We start from the raw sequence: 17,302 nt of genomic DNA, 5'->3' as shown, positions 1-17,302 counted from the left end.
TGAATTAGAGACCCATTTCAAGTCATTGAAATAGATGTGCTATCATTGGGATTTTGTTAATTTTTTTCTGGCTGCTTTGTGGTTCTTCTCTTCCTTTCTTTTGCACTTGCTCTCTTCTATTGTGATATAATCGTTTTATGTATTGGTATGCTTAGATTCCTTTATCTTTTGTGTATCTAGGTTTTTGTTTTGTGGTTAGTATTTTGCTTACGTATAATTGCTTATATTTATAACTGTATTTTAAGTTGATAAAAACTTAAGTTTGAATGTATTCTAACATTTTATATTTTACTCTCCCTTACACTCTATCCCGTTTTGTTTTTGACATTGTATTTTATATCCTTTTATTTTGTGTATCCCTTTAACTATTGTAGTTATATAAATTTATACTTCTTTTAATCTTCATACCAGCTTTATAAGTGATTAATCCACTACCGTTACTATGTATATTTGCCTTTACCAGTGAGATGTATACCTTTGTATGTTTTCTTATTCTTAGGTAGGGCTCTTTCTTTTCAGCTTAAAGAAGTCCCTTTAACACTGTAAGGTTGGTTTCTTGGTGATGAAATCCTTTAGCTTTTGTTTATCTAGAAAACTCTTTTCTCTGAATGATCACTTTGCCAGGTATCATATTCTTGATTGGAAGTTATTTTTTTTTCTTTCACTACTTTGACTATATCATGCCATTCCCTTCTGGCCTGAAAAGTTTTTGTTGAAAAATATGCTCATAATTTTATGTGGGCTACCTTGTGTATAACATGCTGTGTTTCTCTTGTGCTTTTAAGATTCTTTTAACATTTTAGTTATAATGTACCTTGGTGTGAATCTGGTTAGGATCACTGATTGGTTGCTTCTGCACTGGGCCCTGAGGTGGTGAGTCTAAGCACAGGGGCCTTTAAAGAGCTGTTTGTCAGTTCACCATAGCCTTGTGGATCTTATGAACACAAACCCTGTTGGTTTTCAAAGCTAAATATTTTGGGGGCTCATCTTCCAGGTGAAGGTCTTAAGCAATGGAGTGCCTGATGTGGGGTTCAAAGCATTCACTCCTTAGGGAGGAGATCTGGGTTTTGAGATCCCTCCCAATTGAGGGAGGGGTTAATGGCAAGCTTGTGGCTCTGCATCTCTTACGCAATTTTATATTATGGCGTTTTTTTCCTGTTTGCCCACTGTTTAGGAGTCATTCAGTTAGTTTAAGGCTCTTTTCAGAGGAAATTTTTCCATATGTAGCTGTACATTTGGTGTGTAGTGGGAGGTGATTTCAGGATCTTCCTTTGTCACTCTCTTGAACCAGAATCCTGTCTTCTTGATGATATATCACTTTACACCTTTTAGAACTGGTATCTCACTGTGGTTTTAATTTGTACTTTCCTGATAATAAGTGATGTTGATCATCTTTTCATGTACCTGTTAGACATTTTTCCAAAGAAGACATCCAAATGGCCATTTACGTCTTCTGCCCATTTTTTAATTGGGTTGCTAGTTTGGTGTTTGTTTTTTATATTGAGCTGTATGAGCTGGTTATATATTTTGGGTATTAACCCCTTGTTTGGTATATGGTTTGAAAAAATTCCCCCATTCTTTTTTTTTCCCTTTATTTTTATTAGTTGGAGGCTAATTACTTTACAATATTGTAGTGGGTTTTGTCATACATTAACATGAATCAGCCGTGGATTTACATGTGTTCCCCATCCCGATCCCCCCTCCCACCTCCCTTTCCACCCAATCCCTCTGGGTCTTCCCAGTGCACCAGGCCCGAGCACTTGTCTCATGCATCCAACCTGGGCTGATGATCTGTTTCACCCTAGATAATATACATGTTTTGATGCTGTTCTCTCGAAACATCCCACCCTCGCCTTCTCCCACAGAGTCCAAAAGTCTGTTCTGTATCCCCCATTCTTTATGATATCTTTTCATTCTGTTGTTTCTTTTGCTGTGTGGAAGCTTTTGAGCATGATGTAGTTCTATTTGTTGATTTTTGCTTTTGCTATTTGTTCTTTTGGTGTTATATCCAAAAAATCACTGCCAAAACAAATGGCAAGGAACTTCTTCAAGGCATTTTGTTATCACTGACTCTTAGGTTTGAGTTTTTGATCCATTTTGAGCTAATTATTGTGACTTGTGCAAGATAGGGGTCCAATTTCATTGTTTTGCCTGTGTTTATCTAGTTGTAAGAGTTATATAGGAGATTCATCTTGACTGTGTATGTACATAGCCACCACATTGGTTTGGTTTAATAAGTGCTCTTGATCCTTTTGTAGTTCATGAGCATGATGATTGGGTGTTCACCCTGCTGCGTGATATGTGCCTCCCTCCAAACCTTGTTATGACACCAGCACATTACCTGTCTGACGTGAAAAAAAAATAAGTGTTCTTATTTGAGGGTAACAGTATGCAAGAGGGACCAGTGGAGTTTATGAAAGAGCTAATCCTTCTCCTTGACACTGCCACTACTTAGCTTTCTCATATCTAACAAAGGAAGAGAATCCTAAGGCTGGTTTAATTTTCCTTATTTCCTTTATTTTTCTTCAACTTTCAGTACAAAATACCTCTATGCTTACTCTTTCATTTGTTCATGTCCATGTGTAGCCCATAGCTCCCCCTCCTATAATTATCCTCATCAGGTATAATTTGAAATTCTGATAAATACTTGAAACAAACTCCTTATGGCTGAGGAAGTGGTAAGCAGAAATTCATATGCACTAGAATTTCACACATGGTAAACTAATTCTGTAGAGATCGTTAGGTTCTCACAGTTGCCATTTTCTTTTCCATTTGTAAAGTAAGTATCAGAAAAAGTTTAAGCAACTTGCCTAGGATCACACAGTGGTGGAACTCAAATTTGTTTCTAAACTGCACCGTTTTTTTTGGCTACATAATGTGAACACCACACAGTAGGCACATTGTGGGAAAAATGAGGCCTGATTTGACACAGTTCTTTGAGACAAAAAGACCAGTCAGGAGAAAAAAAAGTGATTGGAATCATGGGTTATTTTTCATTGTCTTTTTATAATGTCTTTTTTGTGTGCCTTGTATGAAGGGGAAGGCTAAGAAAGCCCTTTTGTCTGTTCATTAACTTATTAGCATCAATAGAAAGCTTTTTAACCATGACTGGCCAGTCTGTCTCTTTCTTCTCTATTTGTTGTGTTAAAAGCAGCATGATACTGGAAGAAGGGGAAAAGGAGATGCTGAATAAGAGACATTTTCTTATAGAAGTGATAGTGTTTAGTTTTTTTATACTGATAATATCAATTCCTCCATCATCCTACAACAGGGACACATTTACAGACACACATTCATAGCGACCCCACTGTGCCTTATATCATATAATGCCATTTCCCAAACCAGAGTACTTCAGTAAATGGTTATTGGTTAGACCGACTGAGGCAAAGTTGTGATCAAGCACATATGTTGAATTACATGGATTCTTCAGACCCTGTCTCACATTACTAGCTCGTCATTTTTATATAGATTAACATATCATCCAATATGTCTCAAAATCATGCTCATGGGAAAAAAAAATCATGCTCAAGGATCTGATTAACTAAAGATAGTTTATCTGCAATTTTATGCTCCAAAAAGATTTTCAAAGTACACCACTAATTTGAATCATTGAACAACGTAACTCTGAAAATTTAATCAGCAGCTCTCCCAAACCACTGTTTTGTTGGATCACCATGTTTAGGAATATATATTTAGCATTTCTGTAGGTGTGGGAAATACATATTTGTCAAAGCCACTATATAAAAATGGTTATATACAATGCCAAATTTTCTCAGTGACCTCTAATGTTTCTAGTTATCTTTGGGCTAATGTATAAAAGATTTACAAAAAGAAATCTAACATTTTATCTAAAGTCTAATTTCATTAAATTTTGAGATTTATATACAGTGAAATTCCCTAAAGTGTTTGAACAAGTTATATACTCACTCCAACTAAATATGAGATAACACGGCAGCAGCTTTCAAAAAAGAATTATAAGTGGTAGATTTATAAATGGTGAAAAATTACATATTTGACTTAAAAGTAGGTGACAGGAGAAGATAGCTTCCTACTCCCAAGTTAATATGCAACCCTACAATTGAAATAAAATGATGTTTTGCCCTACAGATATGCCTACTTTGTTCTATAAATAGGCAGTCATGGTACAGCAGTCTGTTCAGGCAAAACAAACACTGCCCTTGCCAGAAACACAGTCCATATTAACATACCTGTTCCAGAGCTTCAAATCAGATCAATGATTTTTAAGCCAAATAAAGGCCTTAGTTACATATCTCAAGGTAGATTCAATCTTGGATATTTTTAGAACTATTTTTCATCAGAATGAGAATGAGCAGTCTTTTTTTATTTGCTGTGTTATTTGCTGGATTTAATTATATATTAAAATATACAGTATTCTCTCCTATTATGAGTAATCAGGTCATGCAAATGTGCAGGTTTCATCATTACATTTAAATATGTTTCATTGGAGACAAACAATGATTTTTTTTCCCCACATTTATTTGCCTGGAGGAAAACATTTGATCTTTGACAATTAAGAGCCTCAGGATTTAGTTATTATATCATTAGGTAAGAATACTTTTTACTGACTTATCCCAAGTATAAAGGAAAACTTGAGATCACTTTGACTTATATAATAACCTAGAACTTCTATACTGTATCCACTTAATTAGCTAGTCTCTTCCCCCGCCACACACACAGAATTAATCTCTAAATAGAGCTTGCCTCAGAACAGAACTCTAAAACCTAAATAGACCTCTCCTTACTCCAAGTTTGATCAGATGCTCTTTTGTTTCTACATCTTTCTGTAACATCCAAGGCAATATATGATAAGTAATTCTTGTTAAGCATTTATATATGTACCAAGGCTTTTATACTCATTATCTTATTTAATGTAAACATTGCCAAGAGTTTAAATAATAGGCATTGCAAACTGTACCCATAATTCTCCCTATGAACACCAGATAAATAGATCAGACTGTCTGTTCCTAAATTGATTCAGCTTGTGGTTTTTTCAGTTATAGTTTCAGATACTGAAACTAGACAAGGAGGTCCGAGTTCTTACCTGACAGATGTGGAAAATGTGTTGCATCAGTTGTTTTATGTCATTGGGCAAATGGAATAATGTCTGGAAGGGGAAAAAAAGTACAGTAAGCCTCTATCACTTCTACATAATGTAAAAATATTATTTGCCTCCCAAAGAAATACTGAAGTTAATTAGTCAGTCAGGAGTTTAAATGGGGAAAAACCATGAGAAAAGGAATCTAACGTGAAATAAAGTAAATGTGAAATAAGCGTGAGAAAAGATATTTTGAATATTGTCTGAGGAAGCCAGATCCAAAAAGAATGCTAAGAACAGTTTGAGTAGAGGTAGATATCTAACAATGGACATGATCACTGAGATGTGGAAGAACATGGGAAGAGAGTAGAATTTAAGATGAATTTCCCAATGTCATGTCCAATTAGTGCTGCTTACTCATCTAGTTGGGCCCTGAAGAATTTTCAATATGATAATGGGACTTTTCCTAGAGAGAGTGTACCATGTAGTGGAAAGATGGGCTTTTGTGTCAGATAGACTGGAGAATGAACCTTCACTCAACTACTTCTAGTGTGACTTTCAGTAAGTCACTTAAATTTTCTTATCCTATTTTGAATAGTTGTTAATGTCTCCTCAGGATTGTGTGCCTTGCATGCATGCTCATGCGCTATGTCCTGTCCAACTCTTTGCAACCCCATGGACTGTAGCCTACCAGGCTCCTTTGTCCATGGGATTTCCCAGGTAAGAATACTGGAGTCGGTTGCCATTTCCTTCTCCAGAGGATCTTCCCAACCCAGGAATCCAACCCAAGTCTCCTGCATTACAGGTGGATTCTTTACCACTAAGTCACAAGGGAAGTCCAGGATTGTGTGAGGACTATATGAAATAGCATATGTCCAACCTTTAGCCTTAAACCTGGCACACAGTGCCCACCCATAAATAAATACCAGCTGTTTGAAGAATACACAGAAGAACTATACAATAAAGATCTTCATGACCCAAATAACCACGATGGTGTGATCACTCACCTAGAATGAGACATCCTGGAATGTGAAGTCAAGTGGGCCATATGAAGCATCACTACGAAAAAAAAAGCTAGTGAAGGTGATGGAATTCCAGTTGAGCTATTTGAAATCCTAAAAGATGATGCTGTGAAAGTGCTGCACTCAATATGCCAGCAAATTTGGAAAACTCAGCAGTGGCCACAGGACTGGAAAAGGTCAGTTTTCATTCCAATCCCAAGGAAAGGCAATGCCAAAGAATGCTCAAACTACCACACAGTTGCACTCATCTCACACGCTAGCAAAGTAATGCTCAAAATTCTCCAAGCCAGGCTTCAACAGTATGTGAACTGAGAACTTCCAGATGTTCAAGTTGGATATAGAAAAGGCAGAGGAACCAGAGATTAAGTTGCCAACATCTGCTGGATCATCGAAAAAGCAAGAGAGTTCCAGAAAAACATCTACTTCTGCTCTAATGACTATGCCAAAGTCTTTGACTGTGTGGATCACAACAAATTGTGGAAAATTCTTCAAGAGATGGGAATACCAGACCACCTGACCTGCCTCTTGAGAAATCTGTATGCAGGTCAAGAGCAACAGTTAGAACCAGACATAGAACAACAGATCAGTTCCAAATTGGGAAAGGAGTATGTCAAGGCTGTATATTGTCACCCTGCTTATTTAAGTTATCTGCAGAGTACATCATGCGAAATGCTGGGCTTGATGAAGCACAAGCTGGAATCAAGATTGCTGGGAGAAATATCAATAATCTCAGATGTGCAGATGACACCATCCTTATGGCAGAAAATAAATAAGAACTAAGGAGCCTCTTGGTGAAAGTGAAAGAGGAGAGTCAAAAAGTTGGCTTAAAACTCAACATTCAGGAAACTAAGATCATGGTATCTGGTCCCATCACTTCATGGCAAAGAGATGGGGAAACAATGGAAACAGTGACAGACTTTCTTTTCTTGGGCTCCAAAATCACTGCAGATGGTGAGTGCAGCCATGAAATAAAAAGACCCTTGCTCCTTGGAAGAAAAGCTATGACCAACCTAGACAGCATATTAAAAAGCAGAGACATTACTTTGCCAACAAAGTCCCGTCTAGTCAAAGCTTTCGTTTTTCCAGTTAGTCATGTATAGATATGAGAGTTGGACCATAAAGAAAGCTGAGCACTGAAGAATTGATGCTTTTGAACTGTGGTGTTGGAAGAGACTCTTGAGAATCTCTTGGACTACTAGAAGATCCCACCAGTCCATCCTAAAGGAGATCAGTCCTAAATACTCATTGGAAGGACTGATGCTGAAGCTGAAACTCCAATAGTTTGGCTACCTGATGTGAAAAACTGACTCACTAGAAAAGACCCTAATGCTGAGAAAGATTGAAGGCTGTAGAAGAAGGGGATGACAGAGGATGAGATGGTTGGATTGTATCACTGACTTGATGCACATGAGTTTGAGTAAGCTCTGGGAGTTGGTGGTGGACAGGGAAGCCTGGCTTTGCTGCAGTCCATGGGCTCGCAAAGAGTTGGAGATGACTGAGTGACTGAACTGAACAGAACTGTTCCTTCTGAGTTTATAAAGTGGTTGTCCATTGTGGCACAGTATTTCTAGAAATGAAAGATTATGAGACAGGAATACTTAGCAAAAGTACTGAAATAAAGAGCTAGGAAACCTGGATTCTAATACTGGCTTTCCTATTAGCTTATTGTTCAACTTTGGGCAAGTAGTTCACTCTCAAAGTTTTCTTATGTTGTCATATGAACAGTAGGATCACTTCATTTCTAATGGGCTTTCCTAATCTCACTTTCTGTGATTCCTCAAAAAAAAAAGGGGGGGGGGAATTCTAAGAGATGAACTATTGATTAGGCATTTCATTTGTAACAGCAAAAAATGAGCTCTAACTGAACCATGTAACAAAATACTATAACTGAATTATAAAAGAGTAATTTTTAAGAGTTAAAAACTGTTGCAACCCATAAATACTCAAAATTAAGTCTGCACTTCATACAAATAGTTAATTTTCTTCCAAAGTATAGACCTCTCAGCCTAGTTAGAAATAAACATTCATTATTGTGACTGTTCTTGTATAAATTCATTTTGGGTTCACTTTTCATTGCAGGATCTCTGCACAATTTTCAAATATCATGAAGGCATAAACATGATTACAGCTTTCTCATTTTACAGGTGAATAACTAAACTATCATGCAGAAAAGGTAAATAAATTACCCAGTGCCCACCCATGAGGGACAAAGCTGGAATAGAGCTTTGTTATTCTGATGCCAAAAATACCATTTTCCCACTGCATCCCCCACCATTGTTACTCACTTCCATATTCCCAGAGGACTCATTTGCTTTTGATAAGCTCAGACATGTCATTTTCTCTCTCAAGTGCCGCTTCAGTCTTTGAAAGGGAGAGGATGTCTCTAGTTGAAATTCGGCCCAAATAAGACCATCTCAAGTGAGAAGATCACTTACACCCACCTAACATGAGCACTACTTTCCTTTCTAGTCCATGGCACTTTGTGAAGAAAATTGACCTTTTACAACCACTTAGTAGCATCTCTCCAAGTCCTATAGCAGTATTCTGCTAAATGGCTTCCAGCTCATCTGGATGTGTTGAGTTTTCAGATCATAAACTCCTAAAGGGCAGAGTCTACGATTATTTGGCTAACTTTATATCGCTTGCAACTGTGGATGCTTAATAAATACTATTTCATAGTAATGATGATGATGACAAGTTAATGCTCCTCAAAGTGTCAACCAACCAGTCAATTCAGTGAAAGTCAAACTGGTCATTTGACATCATTAAAAAAGAAAAATCCCGTTACTTGATTGAATTCTTCAAATTATAGCCAGTTGCTTCTAGGCTTGTAGAGACATAATGTTAAAGTTTCTTCCATATTGAGAAGAGAATGGTACAGCACGTTCATTAGTCGTAGTCACTTTTATCTCATCAAATTAATAAACTATCATATAGTGGCCTGGAATTTCAGGAATTTACTATAGCCCTTCCAAGCCATGAATTTGTCAGAATATTCTTGGCAGATAAATGCCCTGGCTAAACTTGATTAATATTGGCTTAGTATAATTAAAATTGAGTACCCCAAGAAGGAGACTTCCATGTAGCATTTTCTGATTTAAATAAAGTGGAAAAATAAAACCATTAACAACAATAAACAATGGATAGTGCCAGCAATGAAATACTGAGGATCATCAGAATTATCTTGATAATTGCTATAGTGTACTCCTTTACTCACATATTAATATATACACAATTTGGGGGAAAAAAAGCTGAAAGACTTACTACCTCACTTCATGACTTATTCTAGATCTTATATGTTTTCACTACAGAAAAGAAATGGTAATTATGTGATATGATAGAGGTATTAGCTAATGCTACAATAATGATTTTACAATATAAGTGTATCAAATCAATACATTGTATACCTTAAACTTATATAGTGTTATCTATCAAATTGTATGTCAATAAAGCTGAAAATGTACAATAGTTAGGGAAGACATGTAGTGTTTATGGATGTATAGACACATTGTCAGTGGAAAAAAAGATTCTATATAGAGACTCACTCATATATAGCAGGAGTCCCCAGCCTCCAGGATCTAATGCCTGATGATCTGTGGTGGAGCTGATGCAATAATGGGGACTGCTGATAGTCAGTTGGTTTTAGACAAATTTTCCAAGGTAATTTCTTGTGAAAACATGATGCTTTGATAAAATGGTTCTAGAAATATTAGATAGACAATGCAAAAAAAAAAAGAAAAAATGAACTTCAACGTGAACCACACCATATATAAAAATTAACAGAAATGTATCACAAACCAAATAGAGAAATGAACATTATACAGCTTTTAGAAGAAAAGAGATTTTCTTAACAACCTTGGATTTAACTAATATAATCTTACAGAGGACAAAAAATTAATAAAAGATACTCTGCCTTCTTAAGATATACTTTACAGTATATCTTAACATAATTTACAGTCTTAACAAGGCAGTGATACAAATATGAAAACAGCCTAGACTTGGAGAAAATATTTATAAAGCAATTATCTAACCAAAAACTTCTATCTAAAATATCTAAAAACACGTTTGCAACTTAATTGTTAGAATAGAAACCACTGAATTAAAAATGGGCAACATATTTGAAAATGTAACAAAAGAAACTCAGCATTTAAATGCATTAAATTAGGCTCATGATCAATAGCCGTAAGATGTCTATTAAAACTGTAGTAAGATACTGCTACATACCCACTAGAAATGCTAAAATTAAAAAGACTGAAAATACCAAGCACTGGTAAAGAGGTAGAAATCAGATATACAGCTGGTGGTAATGCAAAATTACAGAATGACTTTGAAAACAGTTAGCAATTTATTATAATATTAAAAGTAAACTTGCCATACAAATCAGCCTTTGCATTTGTAGGTATTTACCCAAGAAACAGAAATCAAAGCATATGTCCACACAAAGACTTGTACATAAATGTTCATAGCAGCTCTATCTGTAATCTCAAACTGGAAACAAACCAATATCTTATTGATATAAGTGAATGAATGAACAAATTTTAGTGTATCCGTATAAGAGAATGCTACTCAGCAAGAAAAATAAATTATTAATACAGCCAACAACAAAGATGAATCTTCAAATAATTACACTAGTGAAAAAAGGCCAGAAAATAGAGTATATACTGTAGAATCCAATGTGTATATATATATAAATCTTGATAAAATGTAAATTAACCACAGCAGCAGGAAGCAGGTTAGTGTTTGCTTGGGGAACAGTGGTTAGGTTGGCTAGGAAGAAGATTATAAATGGACACCAGGATACTTTTAGGAGTAAAGGATACCTTCACTATTTTGATTGTGGTGGTGATATAAATATAGAAAACAAATTTTACACTTTATTTGGGGGATGTTTGTGTGTGTGTGTGTGTACACTCATCTGACTCTATGTGGTAACTAAAATCATGGGAAGGATTATAGATTTAGAAGCCAGTTGGGCTTAGGAACAATCTTGATTACAATATATAACAACTGGTTAGAGAAAGATGTATTTGCAAAGTAGAAGAGAAGGAATGGGCAGAGAAGCAGAAAAGCAAAATGAATATTATCGAACCTAAGGGGAAAGACTATTTCAGGAAGGATTGAGTGGCTTGTCAGTAGTAGACATTGCTCCTAAGAGGTCAAGTAAAATGAGAATAGTAAAGTTTATTTAAATTAGAGACACTGGTAACCTCAGCCAGATCTATTTTTATAGAGGAATGGGGCAGAAAGCTTAAAAAAAAAAAAAAAAAAAAAGAAAGCTAAATTATCACAGTGGGTTGGTGGCAGATAAAGAACTGGGGACAGTGGATAATAGTCACTTTTAAAGATTTTTGGCTGGTAAAAATACAAAACAGAGATATAGGTGGAAGTGGCCCAAGGAAGAAGAGGAGTTATGGAAGGCTTTTTAAAAAATCACGGGCACAGGCATTCCCTGGCAGTTCAGTATTTAGGACTCTGTTGTTTCACTGCTGGGTTCAATACCTGGTCAGGGAACTAAGATCCTGCAAGCTGCTCAGGGCAGCTAAAACCAAAAAAGAAAAAAAAGGAGGGCAAATGGCTTCCCAGGTGGCACTAGTAGTAAAGAACCAGCCTGCCAGTGCAGGAGACATAAGAGACCCGGGTTTCATCCCCTGGAGGAGGGCATGGCAACCCACTCCAGTATTCTTGCTGGAGAATCCCAGGGACACAGGAGCCTGGTGGGTTACAGCCCATAGGGTCGCAAAGAGACACGGCTGAAGTGACTTAGCACACACAGCACGCATTACAATATTTATAACAGTCTTGTGCTTGAGATGGCTCTTGAGATCACTTATTTTGAGGCAAACTCTATCAAAACCAAAGAAATAAAAACTCAAAACGCATCACTTAACTCTTTTGTACTATTATCTATACATGAGATTGTTTATATTGATTGTAACTGTGTGCTGGGAATATTATCTGTAATGTTTACTACTACTACACATCTCTACTCTATATTCAGTAACTTCACGTGGGTCACTTGAACTTGGCCATGGAATTCCAAAATATTTACACCACAGAAATTCGTAAATACTAGGTAGGAATAATGGCTCAATTTGCTAAAGTTTGTTGTTGTTATTGACTATCTAGTGAATACATGATAGAGAATATCTTAAAGCTGATTAAACTTTAAAATTATGTCTAAGACCATGACTCTGAATAGTACAAAACAGTAGAAAAACAGTACAAAAAATTGAGGAACTACTATTCCAGTATTCAACAGATACAGCTGAAAATTCACTCACATCACTGAAGAACATGCTGTTTTGACACTTCATTTTTTCACTTTCATCTTATTTGCTTATAGAAACAATATCAGTCAAAATTCATGCCACAACTACATTCATTTGTTAATTACAACCACAGGTTGGCTATGAATACACAAGTTCATCAAAAGCAATGAAAGCATTCAGTGAGAATCAATTGATTATATGGAATTTATAATAAGGAGTATAGGCTATTTTATTATTTGTAAATTGTTTGCTACACATACTGTCTGTTAGTAACATCTATGCTCGTGCACATACATGCATGCACTTCTCTAGATAGCCAGTTATTAAACATTTATTATCACATTTATATCAATGAGTCATAATAAAACAGATCAGCAAAATTTTTTAAAAATCCACATATTTTGTTAAGTTACTATTCTTTGAAAATGGAAATGACCTTAAATCATGGACAAGACAATATGGGCCTGGGGCAAGAATCAGAATATAGATATAAAATATATATGCAAGAGATGTCCAATTTAGTAAAGTACATGGCTGGGGTAAAGTTCAGAGGACATTGAGTTTACCAGCTTAGATCAATAACCTAGACTCACACCAGACCATGATTAAAACTCAAGCAGTTCATTTCATTTGTCATTCAATTAAGGCTCTGTAATAAAAGTAATAAATACTTAATGTGGACCAGCCACTGTGCTAAATATTTTAAGAATCCCTATACGATAGGTATTATTACTACTGCCATGATATGAGCAGAGGAAAGCAGTGCTTACAGAGATTTATTAACTTGCACAAATTTACAGAGCTATTTAGTAGAGGAGCTAGCATTTGACACTAGCATTGTTCTGCCTGACACTAATTGTAATTTTGCTGGTGCTCCTAACCACTGTATACCCCTGCATCTCTTTTTTCCCCCCTTATTAAGGTATAATTAACAAATAAAAGCTGAATATATTTAAAGTGTATGGGCTGATATTTTTAATATAGGTATACTTTGTGAAATTATCACACAACATTGCTGTATACTAGATCTCTAGATCTTACCTTGTATAATTGAAACTTTGTACTCCTCAACCAGAATCTCCCCACTTGTTACTTCACCCAAACCCAGGCAGTCAGTATTCTATTCTGTTTCTATGAGTTAGACTTTTTTAGATTCCACATTTCAGTGAGATCTCATATATACCTCATATTTTGTTTATCCATCAGTGGACACTTAGGATGTTTCCATATCCTGGCTACTGTGACTAATGCTGCAATGAATATGGTAATGAGCAGAGCGCAGACCTCTCTTTGTCATCCTGATTTCATTTCCTTTGAATATATACCTAAAAGTAGAATTGTTGGATCATTCTATAGTTCTATTTTTAATTTTTTGAGGAATCTCCATTGTTTTCCATAATGACTATACCAATCTACATCCCTAACAGCAAAAGTATAAAGGTACTCTTTTTTTCATATCCTTGCCATCACTTGTTATCTTTTGACCTTTGATAAAAGATATTGTAACAGATGTGACGTGATATCGTGCTGTGGTTTTGATTTGCATTTCCCTGAAAGTCAGTGATGTTGAGCACCTTTTCGTATACCTGTTGGGTCATTTGTAAGTCTTCTTTGGAGAAATGTATATTCAGGTCATTTGCTCATTTTTTTTCATATTGGGTTATTTGGGTTTTTCCTACTGAGTTGTGTAAGTTCCTTATATGTTTGGGATATTAATCCCTTATCTGATACATGGCATACAAATTATTTTCTCCTATTCTGTAGATTGTCTTTTCACTCTGTTGATTTTTGTTTCCTTTGCTGAGCAAAAGGCTTTAGTTAGGTGCAATCCCATTTTACTGCTTTCATAGTTCCCTCATCTTTGAATTTTGACAATGTTATTACAGTACGTCTGGGTATAATCTTCTTTGGATTGACTCTCTTTTTAGTCCTTAGAGCTTCATTGTACTTGATATTCATTCCCCTTCCAAGTTTTAAAAAGTTTTCATTCGTTATTTCATTAAACAAGTTTTGTCTTTTTTTCTCTTCTCTTGTTGAGACTTTCATAATTCATGTGTTTTTTTTTTCATTTTGATGGTGTCCCATAAGTCGTATAAGGTTTTTTTTTTTTTTACTCTTTTCACTATTTTTCCTTTCTGTTCATCTAATGGTATAATTTCAAATGATTTGTCTTCAAAGCTAAATAATTTAGGATTTATGTTTGTAAAAGCATGTTGACAAGAATTTAATGTTATGCTTGCATTTTTACAATTATAGTATAAATATAAAACACAAAATCTTCAGTGTTAAACACTGATATCCCATGGTTGCCCTGGATTTAGATAGAGGTAGTTTATATTTTCATAGAAGGAAACTTTCAAAGTTCTGTCAGTGGTTATAGCATGTACTATTATTCTTCATCAAAATCGTCATGAAATCTAAAAGGGTAGTATTGGTTATTATTTTTTTTCTTGAATATTCTAAAATAGGCCAGTTTCAGTTAGCATTCAGATTCTCAGAGCATGAAAGATACATGGAATACTCAAGAATATGGTTTAACACATTTAGGTTAAATTTGCTTATAGTTACAAGAGAAATGCCTTCGACTTTCAGATACTGAAAGAAAATACCCTATGAAAACATGAAAGGCATTTTGGGCCAAGTTACTTCTTAGTGAAAATAAATATATTATCTTGATCAATGTTTAAATAAACATCTTAAAAGCATTAAAAAGCTTTACAATTGTTAAACTATTCCAACTCCTAAGAAATAAGAAATTTTCAAATTAGGCAGTTAGAAAATGTTTTAATCTCAAATTCCCTTTAAATGCTGGACATATAATTTGATACCTAAGAAGACTCTGGCTGAATTATTTGATAATATTTATAGGGTGATACTTCTCCTGGTAGACATGTTTCACACCACCATTTTTAATTAATGCTGGGAAAACACTTGATAATTTTAAATATGATTAATGATAAACTGTTAATCCATTAATCAGCCTATTTAGAAATTTAGATGACGTAAGGTTCAATAAAGGTAACAATCTGATAATTGCCCAATGTGCAATTCTGCCCATTAGAAACACTAAGTCACAAACTTGATATTCCACCCAGTTGCATTACATATTTCCATGTATGTGATTTGATCTATCATACAATAGGTACACAATGTCCTCCTTTATAATTATTTAAGAGCAGCTCAGTGGTTTAGGAGGTTAGTTAGTAAAATACAAGGAACATAGTGGAAAAGTACCAAATAGCACTTAAAACCAATACCCATACTCATGGTCATAAACAAAGAATATTAAGTTTTGTGTAATTTGCCTTTCTTTAGAACATAAAGCCATTAATTTGAATCTGAGGTATATACACAATACGCAAACAACCTTATGCAAAATACTTTTTGTAAGTTATATTTTAAAATATTAGAAACTAAATGTCTGTGTTGATTTGTCTTTTGACTAAATGTAACAAGAAGGGAATAGCATTCAACTAGGGAGGGCAATACTGATAATAAAGCTCTTATACTGATGAATGTCTTCCTCTCTTTCTACCTAATAGGCTACACAATGTCCTAAAAGGACCTGTGATGAGAAAAATGTCAAGCGCAGCTTTAAGACCTTGTGTCGAAAGAAGCTAATGAGAAAGCAGATTGGAAGGTAAGACTTCATGTTTGTTTTGAAATAAGTGGTCTTAAACTTTTTCTAGAAGAAGAAAATTTAGTTCATGTTTATCTATCTATCTAAACCACTAGGTTTTACCACTTTCAGGTAAAATCCAGCACTTGGTTTATACAGTCTACGAGAAGAGATCAGTAGAGGTCATCTAATCTTAAATTGTGAAATCATTCAAATCCTTAACATAGTCTCTACCCAGTAAGAGCACAGCATATCTGGATAGGTCACTGGTGATCGCTAATGAAAGTCAGTTCCCCAAACTGGGAGATTTCTGCTACAGTCATGCATTATTCAACATCTTGTTTACTAGTAAGTCAGCAATCCAGCCTTCCTTAAGACCTTATGGGCTAACATTTTATAGAGAGTTCTCTAATTATAGAAATCCTTGGTCTGTACTGTCCACAATAGAGACATCACTTGGCTGACAAAGCAAAGACAAAAGCAGAGACATCAAAAAGCCAAGAGACAAAAGCAGAGACATCACTTTTGCTAACAAGGTCCATATAGTCAAAGCTATAGTTTTTCCAGTAGTTGTATAGATGTGAGAGTTGGACCATAAAGGAGGCTGAGCGCCAAAGAATGGATGCTTTTGAATTATGGTGCTGGAGAAGACTCTTGAGAGTCCCTTGGACAGCAAGGAGATCAAACCAGTCTATCCTAAAGGAAATCGACCCTAAATATTCATTGGAAGGACTGATGCTGAAGCTCCAATATTTTAACCATCTGATGCAAAGAGCTGACTCATTGGAAAAGACCTGATGCTGGGAAAGATTGAAGGCAAAATGAGAAGAGAGTGGCAGAGGAGGAGATGATTGGATGGCATCACCCATTCAATGGACATGAATTTGAGCAAACTCTTGAAGCTAGTGAAGGACAGAGGAGCCTGGCATGCTTCGGTTCCTGGGGTCACAAAGAGTTGGACACAACTTAGTGACTGAACAGCAACTGTTCACAACTATTACAAACTCTGTGTTAGTATAGAAAGTGTTCCAGGAAGAAGGAAGAGATTCTTGGCCACTAGTATTCCACATTAGGAAGCATGTATCAGTACCTCTTCTACATTACTTCATTCACAGAAAATTGGTAAAGGATGGCACTTTTCCTTTCATTATCCACCCCAACAATGACAACAGTGTGCTCCTGGTGACTGAATAGTCTCCATATCCTGGTGAAGAGGATTCCCATTCTTGGGCAGCTGACCCCCTTTCCAGCCACTGGGTGACCTAGACACTCCCAGCTCAGGCGGAAGTGGAGGAGGAAGATGTGCTAGAGCCTGTACTTTTGCTGCTGCTACTGA

General features: G+C 35.7%; 1 long non-coding RNA gene and 1 other non-coding gene across 2 annotated transcripts in view; both read left to right on the top strand.

Moving 5' to 3' along the window:
• The window catches only part of LOC122434616, a 369,037-nt gene that overhangs the window by 348,915 nt on the left and 2,820 nt on the right, over positions 1 to 17,302 (top strand). Inside the window, exon 3 of the long non-coding RNA XR_006267431.1 lies at positions 15,890 to 15,987. This is a non-coding gene — a long non-coding RNA (uncharacterized LOC122434616). The remainder of the gene's footprint in view (positions 1 to 15,889; positions 15,988 to 17,302) is intronic.
• LOC122436226 lies at positions 2,247 to 2,351 on the top strand. Its single transcript, XR_006267979.1, has one exon. It is a non-coding gene; the product is annotated as a small nucleolar RNA U13 (small nucleolar RNA).

The sequence above is a fragment of the Cervus canadensis genome, chromosome X, assembly GCF_019320065.1.
Source record: "Cervus canadensis isolate Bull #8, Minnesota chromosome X, ASM1932006v1, whole genome shotgun sequence".
In the NCBI taxonomy this organism is placed as follows: Eukaryota; Metazoa; Chordata; class Mammalia; order Artiodactyla; family Cervidae; genus Cervus; species Cervus canadensis.
Note: the sequence above shows the minus strand (reverse complement) of the source record. Positions and strands in the feature narration are given on the sequence as shown.